A 17,277-nucleotide genomic window follows, 5' to 3' on the forward strand; every position below is an offset into this window, starting at 1 on the left:
TAAATTAATTAAGAAAACCTTCCATTCACTTTGTTCTAGCTTGTAAAAATATTTAAATAAGATAATAAGGTATTTTCTCCCTTCTTCCAGCATACCTCCTTGGTGTAACGATGATACACTGGGGGCGTATTCGAGAGATCCAGGTTCGAGTTCCGGCGAGGGCACTACACATTTTTCATACCTCCTGCTTCAAAATAACGTTTTCCAAAGTTTTAATAAGAAAACAACAAAGTTTTATTCTGTAGTTTGTAATTTATAGATTTTAAACTCGACATGACACCACAGAAAAAATTATTTTAATTTCTCTTGCAGACATGTTTTTAAATTCCTTTGTGTTTCTTTTTGTGTGTAATATTTTCTCCGATTATTTCTGAAATACTAGGTTGGTATTTGGTTTTGTTATAAAGCAAGTTACTATCAGGACTGCGCCGCCCAGCGGGTATAGTTTTTAGTGATTCTGATTGCTGTAGCGATGGGCCTGGGATCGAAAGGTATGTTTCTTGCATTGTGATAAAACAACGGTACTCATAACCATCAAATTTTGAATAACGTAAGTCTCCACCCGAATATGGGCATCTGGAGTCCTAATTTGGAATTTGCTTTATTATCGCTTTCATATTTTGTAAAGCATTTATGTTATCATATTTTCATATTTTGTAAAGCATAAGGAAACTAAACGATTTCAAAGCGAGAAAAGGCAAAATTGTACAGAAAAAAAAAAAAAAAAAATTATCTACAGCGCGCGAGACTGTGTATCGGAAATTCTAAAGATACGCTCTTTTAAATATTTTGTGATATTGCTGTTGAATTGAATTTTATGTGCGAAGAACATGATGTTTAATAAATAAAGGCAACACACAAAATGTTAAAAAAACGCCCCTTTGGGAGTAATATAGAACCTGAAACCTTTCAGATTTTTTTAAAATTTGTTTTTCCCCTTTTGATTCACTTTCTACATTAAAAAAAATGGGGAATTGAATTTTTTTGACTCAATCATTAGTTCTGCTTTCCATTTCATTCACTTTCTTTAGTTTCCACCTTACTATTCCTCCTAAATGGTCACTTCTCCTAAAATTTCTTAAAAGTATATTGTCAGTAAACAATTTTTATTTCATTTAGGATATAGGGCAATCTACGTCCAAAATAATTTCCAGACAATCTATCAGTCAAAAGACTCTTTTAATGCTTAACAAGAATGACCTCTTTTCCAGAGTATGAATGAACTGAATTCCATATGAAATGACTAAAAATAATATTGCGTTTTCACCATTCATATCAATGGCAAGTCATAAAATATTTAGCCACCTACTGCGCATTGGCGATTCTGAACTGTGGTCACTATGCAACGGCTATCGTTGCAAAGAGTTGGGTGTGACCAGGATATTTCTGTTCGATTTCTATGACAGAGTTTACGGTTTCCTATTTCCGCATATTCTGTGAGTAACGCAGATGTAAACATTAAAGAACGTAAGAGTTATTTTTCAATGAAATGTTTCAGATATACGAAAAGATTTCATTCTCGTATTGTACAACAAAATCATACGTCGAGTACTAATGTTTTTATTTATCAAGATGTGTAAAATGACTGCGTAATTCCTCGAATGGCAGGTAGTTTAGAAACTTATCTTGAAATAATTTAGAATAATTAAAAGTAATATCGAAATAGTTTAATAATATTAATTTAGTATATTAAATAAAGAATAAAATATACAGGGTATATACAGGGTAAATGTTGCGACAAACTTCTAGGGGAAGTAGGACACATCATAAAGATTAAGAATTGCATAGGAAACCACACCCGGAAATGTCAGGGATGAATGGTAGCAGAGGTAGAAGGTGGGAAAAGAAGCAACAGTAATTAATTTGAAACATTTATTGGACATGGATGCAAATGGTGTACGACAGCTTGAATGTTACAACAAATGCTCCAAGTCTGCACCATCAGATGCCAAACATGCCGGACGATTTGAATGTCGCGAATTATTTGATCTTTTCGGAGTAAGTTCTTCCCAATTTGCCTGAGAATGTTTCAACAAATGTGAGGCGCAACATTCCAACATAATGGGGCCCCTACTCATTTTCGACTGAACGTTCGTAGCCATTTGAACAGATCATTCGCGCATCGATGGATGGGTGGACCAGTTCCCTGGCCCCCACGCTCCCCGGATTTATCGAGCCTTGATTTATTTTTATGAGACGCCATCAAAAGTGTCGTGTATCACGATCCTGTTGTGTCTGAAATGGATCTCATGGCAAGGCTCGCCTGTGCAGCTGGCTACAATGAAAGAAACTCCCGGTGTGTTTGAACATGTCCGGCAATAAATGGCCCGTCGGTGTCAGGCATGTTTGGCGTCTGATGGTGTAGACTTTGAGCCTCTTTTGTAATATTCAAGCTGTCGTACGCCATTTGTATTCATGTCCAATAAATGTTTCAAATTAATCACTCTTGTTTCTTTTCCCATCTTCTACCTCTGCTACCACTTACACCTGACATTTCCGGGTATGTTCCTGTGCAATTCTTAAACCTTGTGATGCGCCCTACCTCCCCTAGAAGTTTGTCTTAATATTTATGGTATACCCTGTATAGACAATAACCTAAAATTACTGATCGTTTTATTGCAATGCAACACAGTATAGAGACTATAGTGATAAAACGATTCACGTAAATTTTGGGTTTCACAGTTTATATGAAAATTACGTTTATGCTGCACATATTATTACTGTAAAACAATGAATTATACAGTTTCTTCATCTGCATATTTACCAGAGAAGAAATTTATATTTCCTGCAAGAACTTACCCTTTTCGTTCACAACTTAAGCATACCAAGAAATGTTTGGACACTTGTGATACAAAAAAGGTTTTTGTTCATATTCAGTAGTTGGTAGAGCCTTCACGACGGGAATTATAGTCTCAACCCTTCAGGGGGTTAAAACTAATTTTCTTTTACTGAAAACAGTTACAAAAGTGAGAAAATAATGTAAAATGAACACTGACTATTGCTTTATAATCATATTTTTTTCAAAATAATAATCACATTTTTCCAGAGATAACTTGAGAAGAACATATTTCATTTGCTAAAGATCTTTTCTTCGATCATAGAACAATATTATATTTCTATGCAAAATAGCTATCAGATAAAATAGGAGGAAAAAAGTATGGAATAAAATTTAGCATTGACTGATAATGAAACTACCTAAATTCCACGTATAGAAGAAATATTTTCCTTCAAATAATTTTATAGTAAACTTAAATTGAAAGTGTGTTAGAGTAGATAAGACATATTACTAATATTATAAGCACTTCTCTATCTTGCATTATTACGTTATTACTGATATCCATACATACAGGTATTTACAGAAAATTGAAATAAATCGTGTATTTATACAAGAATTAAAATAAATGAATATGTTTCTAAAAATTATAAATATTTAATATATCTGGTTTTTGAGAACAAATATGATTTTCTGTATGACGATGTGCAGAGTCCATCAAGAAAATGTATGTGCACTTTAACGGAAGAAAATGCTTTATTGTGTCTTAATAGAGAACATAATTATAGGTTAATATTATCATACATACCATAGATTAAGTTAGATTTAATACAGTCTTCCTGCATCTATACTTTACAGTGTTCAAGCCGTCCAACCGGAATAGTGGTTAGCGACGCTGATTGCTATACCGAAGGGCCGGGATTCGAATCTCGGAGAAGACATGGATGTTTGTAAATGGATAGTGCTTGTGCAGCATGGGGGAACTCTAAATATACGGAGAGCCGAAAGTCCTTTCGAGAGGTTGATTGTAGGAGAAGAGTGCCGAGAGACTGCTTAAACTACGTTGTCATAATGTATCCGAGAGATTTGCTGCACATGCCGCTGCAGTTTCTTGACGAAGAACCTCGTGTACAGCCGATTTCTTGCTCTACATGACGTCATTCAAGGTCTTCCAAGGCCATTTTGATTTATAATCATACGCCATATATTGTAGTCATGATAGCACCGACATGTATTGATCAAACACCATACTAAGATCTAAGCTTTATATTGTAATCATAAATCAGTTCAGCTTCGAAAACAATATGCAGATATCATCTGTTAAAGTCTGCATACATTTTTCGCACGAACCCGTGTATTTTGCCATTTTACATTTATTATTAAAGATGAATGTTTGAAGTTTAGAGCAACAATAAATATACGTACATAAATTGGGTGTATTAATTTTGTCGATTTATATTTATATGCATATCATACAAAGTTATTCAAAACAATTGACACGATTTCAAATAGTTTTACTCTTTGAATTTACAAACTCGAAATGATAAATAAATCGTCAAAATTTTACATTCTAATGTTCTGTATGATTTCGTTCGGTTACACGAACAATGTCAAGTCGATAATTGAATTCTTTCCAAATTTGCTCCCGTATATTTGTAACTCTTCCTGCGGTGTAAGCAGTGCAATTTTTGTGGGCAAAAACAGAGAGCAAACGTGTTTTTAATATACTCTTCCCTCCAAAAAAGTATTGCATGATATAAAATACGATTGCCAAAGCAGCTTCAGCATTTTTGATACCGTAAAATAGCTGGCAAAGTTGACGCTTCGTATAAATTAAACATATTAATTAAAAGCAAAATGTACTTTTACAAAGGATGTTTACACATTTTTGTAACGATTTTAGTTTCTTCATGAATTTAAATATTAATATTAAAATACGAATGTGACCGGTATCAAATTGGAATAAGATTTAATTATCGTCTGCAGCATTAAAATATTCTTTTTTTTTTTTCAAATATCACTGAAAAATAAACAACGGATCGAAGACTATATTTTTACGCTGTTCGAAGACAAAGACTCTTATTCAGTTATGAAAAAAAGATATGAAAAGCAAAGTTTTAATATTTCTACAGGTAAAATAAGTGACATAATTAAGATGAAAGGAAAGAGACATCAAAGTTTACACCTGACTGGCAACCAGGCAAAAAATGCATACTCAACAAAGCTACGTACAGCTCTTATTAAGTCTAAAATCGCCCTCTCGCGTTTCAATGGAAAATCCAGTCCTCAAAGAGCTATTGCAAAATCTTTAATTATTTTTGTAGAAACTGAGAACAAAATTATAAAATCCGATTTAAAGTTCATTAAAACAAAACAAAAAAAAAAGTGATGTTCATCGCCTAACGCCGAAACATGTTTCTCAGCGTATAAACTGCTGTATAAAAGTTATTTTGGCAGTTGAAAAATGGAAATATATATTTGCAATTGATGACGCTTGGATATACTTATCTGATTGAAATAGAAAAAGATCAATTTACTTTCGAAAAAGGCTTAATATGTTGGTTCAGAGAAAACAAAGAAAGTTTTTCTAAAGGCTTTATGGTTATTACTGAATTCTCTTATAACGGAAAACTTAAAATAAAGAAAGCAGAAAAAAAAATGTCAAAATTAATTTGGATTACTATCAGAAATATGTTTTAACACCTATTTTTAAAGAAGGAATTCTATCTTTTTATCCAAGCAATGTTCACTACGTTCCATCAGGATAAGGCTCTAAGCCATAGCTCTAAATCTACTGCTCTATGTTTTGAAAAATGAGAAATGAAGCCGTGATTAAAGCTATTCCCTTTAAATGCATCCTACGCAAGTCCCTTAATGTGTCTCCTATGGATTACTGTGCATTAGGACTTTTAAATCCTTTTCTTCAGCATCAGTTTCATATAAAAGTTATAATTATGACAAACCAATGATGTCTCCACTGTTTGAAGGTTAATAGTATGAATACCAAATAAAATATTGCCATGTGGTCTGAAATGTGCCACACAGGTGATTATCGAGACAGTCAGTTCTAATCCCTGATGAGATACTATTAGTATCACAATTATATACACAGAAATGTTCTCAAAGATAATCAAATAGTATTCAAAGATACTTAAAATACATAAAACTTAAAAAAATTCTCGTTCACTATTTCTTCTGATATTTTTTATTAAGAACATACGTAAACACACCGCGAAGAGTATTTGTTTTTTAATACGCTACGCGTGGAATGAGAAATAAAACCTTTACTTGCTATTTTAATATCACATTCAAAGAAGGCATACAATTACCTGTGTTATAATATTATACGGTATTAGCTTTATCTTTTTTTGCATACCTTCGTGGTGTGACGGTAGCACACTAGGAGCGTATTCGAGAGGTCCAGGTTCGAGTCCTGGAGAAGACATTGCTCCTTTTTCATGTCTTCTGCTTCAAAATAACCTAATGATACTACAGTGGCGTCCAAACTAAAAACAAAGGTGGTCTTCACCACAAAGATTTGGCGATTGCGTCCCCTAATCCCCAGTCTCCCTTTAACAGAGGGAGTATATAAGGTATTTGCTCCCTCCTTTCTGCAGGCCTCCGGTGCACACTCAGCGCGTGTTCGAGAAATTCAGGTTCGAGTCCCGGCGAGAGCATGGCACATTTTTCACGTGTCTTTCTTGGAAACAACTTAATGTCCTACAATATTATAACCACTAAACGAACTGAATCATTTGAAACGAAACTTTTGATTCTTTAACTCCTGCAAAAATCGTTTTTTATACTGTTTCAAAAATAATTATCGTAATGGAACTCATCTATTTGTAAGCCAATTCTCTCATTGAATACTATTATCCAGTGACCTTTCGTGTGCATATTTGTTCGTCTGGTATTCATTCACTCACTTGCCATCAATAACATGCGTAATTTTGGTACCAGTTTTTTTCACTCTGTATCAGCATCCTGTCATTTTTGGCGGATGTGTCTTTGTTACACTATAATTATGCGCATCATGTATTCCTAAGGTGCTCAGTTGTCAGCTTAACAATCGAGTAGTTCCATATGCATAATGGTTTTAGAGACAGGTTGTCAATAAATTGACTAAGAGCAGTGATTCGTGTTCCCGTTTCTTCTTCAGCTCTTTCTCTCAAGAGTTCTTTCTCTCCACGAGAACGCCCCTCCGCACTCACCACTATCATCCAATGGCGTAGAGATGGCGGCGGGAGGATATGGGGCTTGCAACCGCCGCCCCATAAGGATTGTTAGGTACTGAAATTTAAGCACACCACTTTTAATAAAGTATTTTATTTTTATTTAAAGGACATATATTTTAATTTGTGTAATGTATGGATTTGCTGCCATAAAGATATATGTTTGAAAACAATGCGGAATTGGAAAAAAAAATATACACAAAATAAACTACGGAAAAAATGTGAATATAATCGCTTCGAAATTAGTTTGTAGGTGTATTAAAATATGAGTTTTCTTTACATTAGTTTCTATAAAAATACTTTTATACCTCCTTTTCAGAAAAAATTAATATTCCAAATTCCGTACTAGAAATCCCCCACACGAAAATTCTGTTAACCTTTAAATAATGAAATTTTGAATTAATTTTTAGATATGAGTCTCGCTCCGCCTCTTGCTATCATTAATACTCTGCATTAAGGTAATGCATATTCTCAAATAATTACATGATTTTGATAAATTTGGGTAAACATTATGGTACAAGGCTAAGGCTCTAACACTCATTAGATTCAATAATCTTTCTGAAAACCTAAGAAGATGGTAATTTAGAATAGTTTAGCCTTCTTTCGCATTTAAATCGACAGATTTAACCATTGGATAACCTTATTTACAAGTATTTCGCCTTTTTACATATTTTATGTAATACATATTTTACATATTACATATTTAACATATTTTATTTAACTTTATTTATAAATATCTTTTGCCTCTTTTTTCTGCACCTGTGTATGTTTGGGCGCAGTAGTAGTAGTAGAAGTAATAGTGCCAGCATAATAAACGCTGTTTTAAAAATAATTTTTTCCTTAAATCTTGAAAGGAAGAGAACGTTTTTATGCCATGCATAAGTAATTTAGTGAAAAAGTAAGTATTTTAATAAAATATCAATTTTTTCAGTAGCAATTATTAATGAAAAAATTAATTATTATTTCAATGCTTATTATTAGCCCAAAGGATGTTATCCTAGAAGGGCTATTAATTGCGTTTTGGCATTTTGCGTTGAAAACTTTAAATATAGGTTCACTTTCCAAACTGTTGCCACCAAACACCGTGTATTATATTTAAAGAAATTAAATAATAAAGAATATGCATAAATGTATGTATGTTTCTCGCATTGTGATAAAACGACGGTACCCAGAGCCATCCAATTTTGAATAGCGTACGTTTCCACTCGAATGTGGGCATTTGGAAGCCCACATTTGGAATCTGGAATTTTTTTTATTATCTACTAGCCGCTACGCGGCCAGCTCTCTTCTGGCTTTTATATGTACCGGAAAAATTGCTAAATTGAACACCAAATATTAAATTTAAAAACTGCACAGAATTTATTCTGAAAAAGAAAAAAAAAAAAAAGAATTTCAATAAAAATGTATTGCATATAAAAATACAATGAAATAAGCAATATTCCTTTAATACAAATATTAGTTATCCTAAGAAATAAATTAACCAACTTCCCGTTGTCTTCTCTCGACAAACATCTAGTATCCAAGTGAAACATTAAATTTAAAAACTGCACAGAATTATCGCCCTCATTTTTCCAAGTAGCAACAGTGCTGATATCGGCAACAATGGCAACAGTGATACTATATCAGCAACAATGCTTGCGGGCCATTGTTACTGATATACTGAGAGAGAATTATCGATATAATGCGATTTCATCAAAAAGCATAAAATAAAAAAACTCATTTGAATTTTGAAAAAATCGCTTCGAGATGCATTGGCCGCACGCAGACAGACTCTTCCTTTTATCTATATAGATTTCATATTTTGTAAAATTTTAATGAATTTTTATTAACAAGCTAATAATTGATTATTGTAATGATTTCAAAGCGAGGAATGGCAACACTGTACGGAAAAAAAAAAACATTTTCATCTTCAGCGCACGAGACTGTGAATCGGAAATTCTAAAGATATGCTCATTTTAAAATTATTTTACGATATTGCTGTTGAACTGAGTTTTACGGTTTAAATGCGAAGAACGTAATACACAGGTGTTAAAAAAAAAAAAAAAAAAAAAAAAAAAAAAAACACCCCTTTAAGGCGTAATGTAAAATCCAAAAGCTTTCAGATTTTTTTAAATTTATTTTTTAAGTACTTATTAATAACGAAAATACTTATAATTTTTTCAATACTTATTATTAAAGATTCATATTAAATTTGCAGGAATTAAATTAAAATAAAATAAGCTGTATTTTGAAGACAAAATAGAACAGTGCTTGAACCAGTTCGTTAGCAAGTTACAATGAATCACCATACTTAAGGAGTACGTATGGCATAAGAAGTAGGTTAAGTTGCAAGAGACTATAGAAGAATAGGATGGTTTAAAATTAATATTTACACACATAGGTATATATTATGTTGCGCATGTTAATTACATACTGTTGGCGTCAGGATTTTTCTCTTACATCCACTATATGTATATTTTTGGATTGGATTGGATTATTTAATTATGGCAAAGCACACGAGGGCTATCTGTCTAAAGGAAAGGATGCCTTCGTGGAGGACTTTCTAAGCGAAACTGGCTCGTATACACGTTACACGCGGGGAAAACCACGAAAATGCCATGCAGCCAGCCCGTTCGCGGGATTCAAACTTCGGACCGAACTATCAGTGTTCAGTGTTTTTACCGCTCAGCCGCTGGTGGGCCACGCGTATATTTTTGATTTTGCGTTATTATTTAACAAGACAGAAATTCACAACCAACATCATCGAAAATACTTTATTCTACTGCTCTGTGTCGTAACACAATTAAGAGGCAATCGGCCTAGTGCGGCCTTTACCAATATATTATAAGCAGGGTGTCTTTAATGATGAGTTTAATCCAGTAAGATAGAACGAACGTACTTTTTGCACCTAGTGCAGAGTCTCTAGAAGAGAAGTAAACGTGGCTCCACGATGTGAGGATCTGCAGCTTGAGGATTTCTGCCGCTCGGCTATGCTTGTCTTGAATTAATCTTGATCTGCAAAGTTCAAAATAATCTCGATGGCTTGAAAAGCTAGACAAAGTTTCTGCATATTCTACTGCTCTTTTAAAAGTGCATGAGTAATTAATATCGTCTGTCGCCGTGGATACATTCCTTATCTCTCGTTTTATTTTTATTACAAATGCTTCGAATACCTTTTAATATCATGACGCCATCTAGCGGTAGACTGTGGAAATTGCTAACAATACAGGTTAATATATACATGTATGTAGAAGTTAGCATTTACATATGTAAGAAGTAACTGCAATTTGCATGCCTAAAGAAGAAGATTTCAAAGCAAAAGTAAAAGACAGGAAAATTTTATGAAGATTTCAATTCTATGAAGGGACGCTTAAAATTCAACCTCGCTTCCTACCTTCGACCATAATGTTCTATTTAATGGAGTTTCTATTTTAAAAATAGGCACTTTTTTGACGTATAGTCTATTGCCACAGCTGATTAACAAGAAAGAATCACGAAATTATATTTAAAATTTACAACCCGAAGCTTATTAATGAAAAACTTTACATTCTGTTTTTCCTAATAAACTAAAATGTTGGCAAGTGCAGGCGTCTAAATGCCGAGTTATGCTTTTCAATTTTCGAAGTGATTGTCTAATATTTAATTAAGCTTCCACGGTTCCCACGGCTACAAGTGATAACTTCATTTATCACCTTCAAACGCAGAAATCTAGCTTATTATGCCGTTATATCGTTGTAACTTATCTCATTTATTTGACAGTAACATTAGAGCAAGCCACTGAATTTTATCTTTCCAATGACTGTAAAGATTGCTGTGTCGTTGGCATAGTTCTTGGGTACCTTAGACTTCATTCAGACGAGGGCTTTGTGGTCATAACGCTTTGCGGCGTAAGGTTTAAAGTCATTAAGGCCGTTCACACCTGTTAACACAGTTTAAACCATAGCCAACGAGAGAAGGTGAAGTTGCGTATGCGCAAAAGTGCAAGTGACTGAACTAAATCCTTACGAATGTCAATTCGTGTTTACTTCGCTGTGATTGGTCGGTTCTTATACCAAGTTGGCATAAAGCCGAACAGTTAGAATATTTAAATAAAATTCTTAAGCCAGTTTTTATGACGTAGGAAAGAAGCTGCCTAGCAAAGAAGCTCGGCTTATACTTCTTATGAATGCAAGGGCCTCCTCTGAACGAAGCCTTATGGGTTACAGTAAGAGTTGTTACGTCCAAATTTTGAAGGAAAGTCTGCTGATGAAAAGGGAATCCAAGAGTATCCTACCCCTTTTTCCGTACCCTTCCCCTACTATCCCCTACCATCAAACCGCTCTACAGGACTTTAGGCTCGCTGCATAGTTTTAGTGATTCCATAACGCAAAGACATTATACACTTGCAAACCTTCAGTCTTCTCCTGGACTGGAAACAAAGCTCAATGACAAAGCAGTCAGTAACATTGATTATCATACCAAATAGGCCAGCCTGTCTTTATACAGAAGTAAGGATCAGCCAATGAGAGACAGGTTTAGACTATTTTCTGGCTTCAGACAACTACTTATATACTAAATCTGTAACACGAGAAGAGGGATGGGAGATCCTTGGACTGCTCTTCGGTCTGTTCTCTCTCAGAAATTGGGGTGGAACTGCACAGTTAGCGCGGCGAGACTATACCTGTACCACCAATGTTGAATGTCTGGTGTGCCGCTTACTTCTACCTGTACCTGCATGTGAGAATGACGACATACAATAAAAAATAAATTTATATTATGAATTGAAAGTTTCAAATTATGAGAGAAGAGGGTATGAATTATTTTAATGAGTTTTATTAAAACATTATTTGCAGACATGGCTTTTTTCATTCTAATGTAGTTATAACCTGTTTCCATTTTTAAACAGATTTCTAAAACTATTTGGTTCAAATCTCCTTGCCTTATTTTTCGTAACATTTCTTGAAGTAATTTCTAAATTCTTTTTCCACTTTTTTTCCAGCTGATGACGGGTGGAAACATGGCGCAACTATTCTATCAATACAAGTATAATCTCGATGAAATAGATTTTTAAATAATAACTTTTAAATTAAGGTTTTAAATTTAAAATTAGTAAATTTTCATAAATAAATGTATATGTCGAGATCTTACTGCAGAAGAATATGTCATAAGAGAACACCTAAGGCTGAAATCAGCAGGCCAGAGATGAAAGAAATTTGAAATTATTGTGCATATGTATGCAGTTTAGAACTGGATTAATTTCAGTAAAATTAGATCTAACAATTGCTTGAGAGAAAAATGCCGTAGATGTGTTGCATATTTACGATATTTGTTAGCAAGCTCTAAAAAATTTCTACATTTCTTCAATTTTAATTTGCTCTAGGCAATGTAATATGAATACGAAAGCCTAGAAATGAATCTCTATACAATGGCGCACGAAAGTTAATTTTAGTAGGGAAAAGAAAGATAATTCACTCATTTTCCAAAGACTAAGTCTAAAGTCTTTTAGAACATAACATTTGAAATCTCATTTTCCAAAGACTATGTCTAAAAGTCTTTTAGAATATAACATTTGAAATCTCATTTTCCAAAGACCATGTCTAAAGTCTTTTAGAACATAACATTTGAAATCTCATTTTACAAAGACAAAGTCTTTTAAAACATAACATTTGAAATCTCATTTTCCAAGGACTATGCCTAAAAGTCTTTTAGAATATAACATTTGAAATCTCATTTTCGAAAGACAAAGTCTAGTCTTAACATAATATTTGAAATCTCATTTTCCAAAGACAAAGTCTTTTAGAACATAACATTTGAAATCTCATTTTCCAAAGACAGAGTTTTAAGTATTTTAGTCATTTGAAATTCTCTGAAATTTTAAATAAATACAAGTTTAACAGTATCTTCCCATACATTTCCATAGGGAAAGAAAATTTTAGGTTTAAAAAAAAGAAAAGAAAAAGAATAAAGAAAGGGAAAACAGCATAGTGTATTCTACTAACTTACCTCTTTCCAGCATAAAGTTATTTCTTCTAAAACATGGTTTCCTTAAATACAGATGATACTCCTTTAATTCAATTGTTAAAATCTATTTATCTATGCAATCTTATATTACTTTCTTACGAAGACAAATTACTTTTAAATTGTTAGCTGCTTCCGAGTGCGTGTCTGCCAGCAGCCGAGCGGTAAAGTAGCTAAACACTGGTAGTTCGGTTCGACGTTCGAATCCCGCGAACGGGCTGGCTGCATAGGCGTTTTCGTGATTTTCCCCATATGTAACGTACATACGAGCCCTCGAAGCTTTGCCATAATTACACAAACAACTTCGAAGTGCATATTTCAAAGCAACAAATCAGGCCCACCAGCGGCCGAGCGGTAACGTCGCTGAACACTGGTAGTTCGGTCCGAGGTTCGAATCCCGCGAACGGGCTGGCTGCATGGGTGTTTTCGTGGTTTTCCCCATGTGTAACGTGTATACTAGCCAGTTTCCCTTAAAAAGTCCTCCACGAAGGCATCCCTCCTTTAAGGCAAATAGCCCTCGAATGCTTTGCCGTAATCTAATAAACCAAACCAAAGCAACAAATCCGTTAGCATAAAATACGCTGCAGGATCTGCACGAGCAAGATCAGTTTATTTAAAAACTTACCGAAAACCGGCAGAAAACCGGCTGAATCACACTTACGGTGCGAACGCAAATCATTTGAATTAAACTGTGGGGAAGAAAATTCATGTCTAAAAATTAGTATAAAATGTACAACATACTTTTCCGGGGTCGAACTCGGAATCTTCGAATAACCGGATTGTTTTCATAACCGTTGCACCATAAAAATAGACGAAAGTAATGCCATAATTCTTTACAGGAAGAAATGGCTTCATACTTCTTACAGGAAGTACTCCTTACAGGAAGTATGATTCTTTACAGGAAGAAATGGCTTCATACTTCACAAAAATGGACTCCTGTCCATTTTTGTGATTCACTCTTATCTGCTATTAAATTTCCTGCTTGATGTACGATGTATCTCACAAACTTCTGCTTTTCAACAGAAAGCGATCAGACGCAAATTTAAGTTTACAATAACATAAATATAAATGTAAAATATTATTAAATTTACTTAAGCATACTTAAAACTTACAAAGGCTAAAAATATGAACTAACATTTACTTTAAAACATAAACAATTAAAATGCAACAATAACTATTCCAAGTTAAAGTACAATAAATATAAATTTCATTTCTGCTTAGGTCTTTCTACTCTCGTCATCCTAATTCAATTAATTAAACTTACTGCTATCTAATAATTAATCATGATACAAGGTATTTTCTCCCTTCTTACCGCCTACCTTCGTAATGCAATTAGAAAGCACGTCCGGCTATCAGTCCGAACGTCCAGAGTTCGAGTCCCGGCTAAGTTGACGCTACAAGGAGTACTCAGTCCAACTCTACAAGGAATGCTATCGCTTCTTGTTTAATATAATCACAGTAAATCAAGTTATCTTGTAAATTTTATAGTTTTCAAAACTAAATTAAGCATCACTTCGTAGTTTTTCAAAATTTCTCATATTTTCGATTGTCGGAACGAAAATCTAAAATAATAAAAGGTCTAAAATAATAAAGGCATGTAGAATATTAATTTACATGTATCAATTCTTTTATGGTATTCATTCATTCATATTTTATTCATTTGTTAAGTTCTCTTTTGCTTTTATTAGAACACATTTGCTTTCAGCTAACATCTCTATATAGACCATTCATGAAAGAAGATATCAGTTCTTTTTGTCAACATAAACCAATTTAAGTCGCAAAAACTGCAAACGATTTTACTCATTTAGAAGAAAGTAAAAATTTAGTTCGTGCGTATTAAAGCATATTCAGACATATTGAAAAATTAATTCCAAAAATTTGAATAAGCAATTAAAATATATGAATTTGCGCAGTATTTGGTGATGCGACGCTGTTTTGTGGATTTCTAAAATTTCGAAGTGCTGCCAAAACTTGTTTCAAAATTTGTTTTTGGCGATCAAACATTTCATACTTATTAAATGTTTTCTGTGTCGTCTGTAACGATAAATTTTAAATTATATTTTTCCGTAAGTTATGTCTACAGCTTTATCGTTATTAGATGGGAAGGGTTTGAAAATCTTCCTTTTAAATTCATAAAATTTGTTTACTTTCTTTTAAATTTTTCATTGGAATACCGTCTCGAATTAATAGAGCCATTTGAGTAAATTTAAGTAATTTTACTTTTATTCATTAAATAATTTCAATTATTAGACAAAACTGATGGAATTATGTCTTATTCACTTAAATAGTTTTGATCTGAAATTTGAATTTGACTTAACATGGAACTTATAAAATACTAACCACGTAGGAACATTGAATGTACGTTGAATTATTTTGGAATAAACTGTTAGTTCAAGACATTTAGTAATCTAATAATCATTCCTATCATATGTTTGCAATTATCTAGAATGTATTTATAGTAAACAATAAAAGCCTATTAATTACAACATTTTACAATGTTTCAAATAAAGCATCAGCGAAGTGCTCTAAATAAGCAGGGGTTTAAATAAGCCGCTATGCCAAATAAATGAACGGTCTAAAGAAGGGTACTAAACACTTTTGGCAGTTTTGTTTCAAACATTGCAAAACATTTGTTCAACAAATTCAGAAAATAAAAGCGAGAGACGTTTCACAAATATAGGTAAAGATTTGCCAATTTAAGCGAGAAATATAATATAATACTTCAGAATGTAGCTGAAAGCTTAAGGGGGGGGGAAAGGAAAATCTGAAAGTTTTCAGATTTTATGTGTGTTACCTTCATTTATGAAATATCATGTTCTTCGCACTTAAAACACATAAAATTCAATTCCACAGCAGTATCGCAAAATATTTAAAAGAGCATATGTTTCGAATTTTCGATACACAGTCTCGCGTACTGGGGATAAAATTTTTTTTATTTTTTTTCGTACAATGTTGCATTGCTCCCTTTAAAATCCTTGAATTTGTCAATCAAAAATTCGTTAAACTTTTACAAAATTTTAAATAGATTATAAAACTAATTCGAAATTCAAAATTCGACCTTTTAAGTGCCCATGTTCTGTTGGAGGACTACGTTATTCAAAATTTGATGGCGCTAGGTACCGTTGTTTCTTCACAATGCGAGAAACATTCATACATTCATGCAAATTCTTCATTATTTAGTTTTTTTAAATATAACACATGGCGATGATATTTGGTGGCAACCGTTTGAAAAGTGAATCGACGCAAATTGCCGTTTTGAAATTAATAGCCCTTCTGGGCTAACGCCCTTTGAGCTAATAATAATTCTTCCATTTTTTGAATTTGATTGCGAAACTAAGAACGAAGCCCCGCCCAAAATCACCATTTAAGAGATAAAGATCTAGAATTACTATAAATATTACATAATTTTCATCTCTGAATGAACTAAAGAAACCCGATCTCGATATTTTATGTACAGACAGAACAGAAGAATAGAATGAATAGAATTAGAAGAATGTAGATGGGTAGAATGTTTTATTTTTAATAACAAAAATTGAATCGTTGACTATTTTGTAACAAAGACTAATAAGTAAATAAAATATTTCTTTTTTCTCTCCTTTTTGAATTTAACACGAAAATATTTATCACGAAAATTTAACACGAAAATCTCTACTTTTTTTCAAACGCTAGTTCAGAAGACCTCTCGTTTGGTAAGCAACAAGAGATGTAATACCGAAGTTCGAATCTACTAATAGATCTCAGCATCTGTCACTCGACTACAACTGAACAGCGAGTGGTGAACAGAAAGACAGCTTGGAAGAGGATGGTCTTACCTCGAGTTGCAAGGCCTGCGGGGAAGTTGCCTGATGACAAGAGAAATAGCTTATGACGTCTATGCGGACGAACAGCTGGTTACAATACCTGGTGCAGAGACTCTCGACTCCCACGCTCCACGGATGGAACTGGTGCTTGGACACAGATACGCATGCTCCGATCTTTCTAGAGATCGATCAATTCCTCTTTCAAGCAGAGCATGAGCGAACCCTATCAATTCGTTGGCGATTGAGGTATAAAAAATATTATTTTTATTCCTTCCATTCGTGTGCAGAATTGATTATGCACAACGTGATGGTCATGATCCTTAGTTTAGACAGAATATAAAACTTAGTAACTAATGTTGATAATTACTTAAAATTTAATACTATTCTTCCTTAGACATGCTACAGTTGCAGAGACTATTTTGAAGAAGGACACATAAAAAATAAGCAATATTATCCCCGGGACTCGAACCTGGACCTTTCAAATACGTTCCGAGTG

At 33.4% G+C, this 17,277-nt stretch overlaps 1 protein-coding gene across 2 annotated transcripts in view; it reads right to left on the minus strand.

The window, feature by feature from the left end:
• The window catches only part of LOC118199106 (uncharacterized), a 110,160-nt gene extending 93,211 nt beyond the window's left edge, over window positions 1-16,949 (minus strand). For both annotated transcript variants that reach the window (XM_035370897.2, XM_035370896.2), the window contains exon 1: window positions 16,794-16,949. The gene's annotated coding sequence lies outside the window, so the exon portion shown is untranslated. The remainder of the gene's footprint in view (window positions 1-16,793) is intronic.
• Between the last annotated feature and the right edge of the window lie 328 nt (window positions 16,950-17,277).

This window comes from Stegodyphus dumicola, chromosome 3 (assembly GCF_044657685.1).
Source record: "Stegodyphus dumicola isolate Sdum_Otavi_A_Nest chromosome 3, ASM4465768v1".
NCBI classification, from domain to species: Eukaryota; Metazoa; Arthropoda; class Arachnida; order Araneae; family Eresidae; genus Stegodyphus; species Stegodyphus dumicola.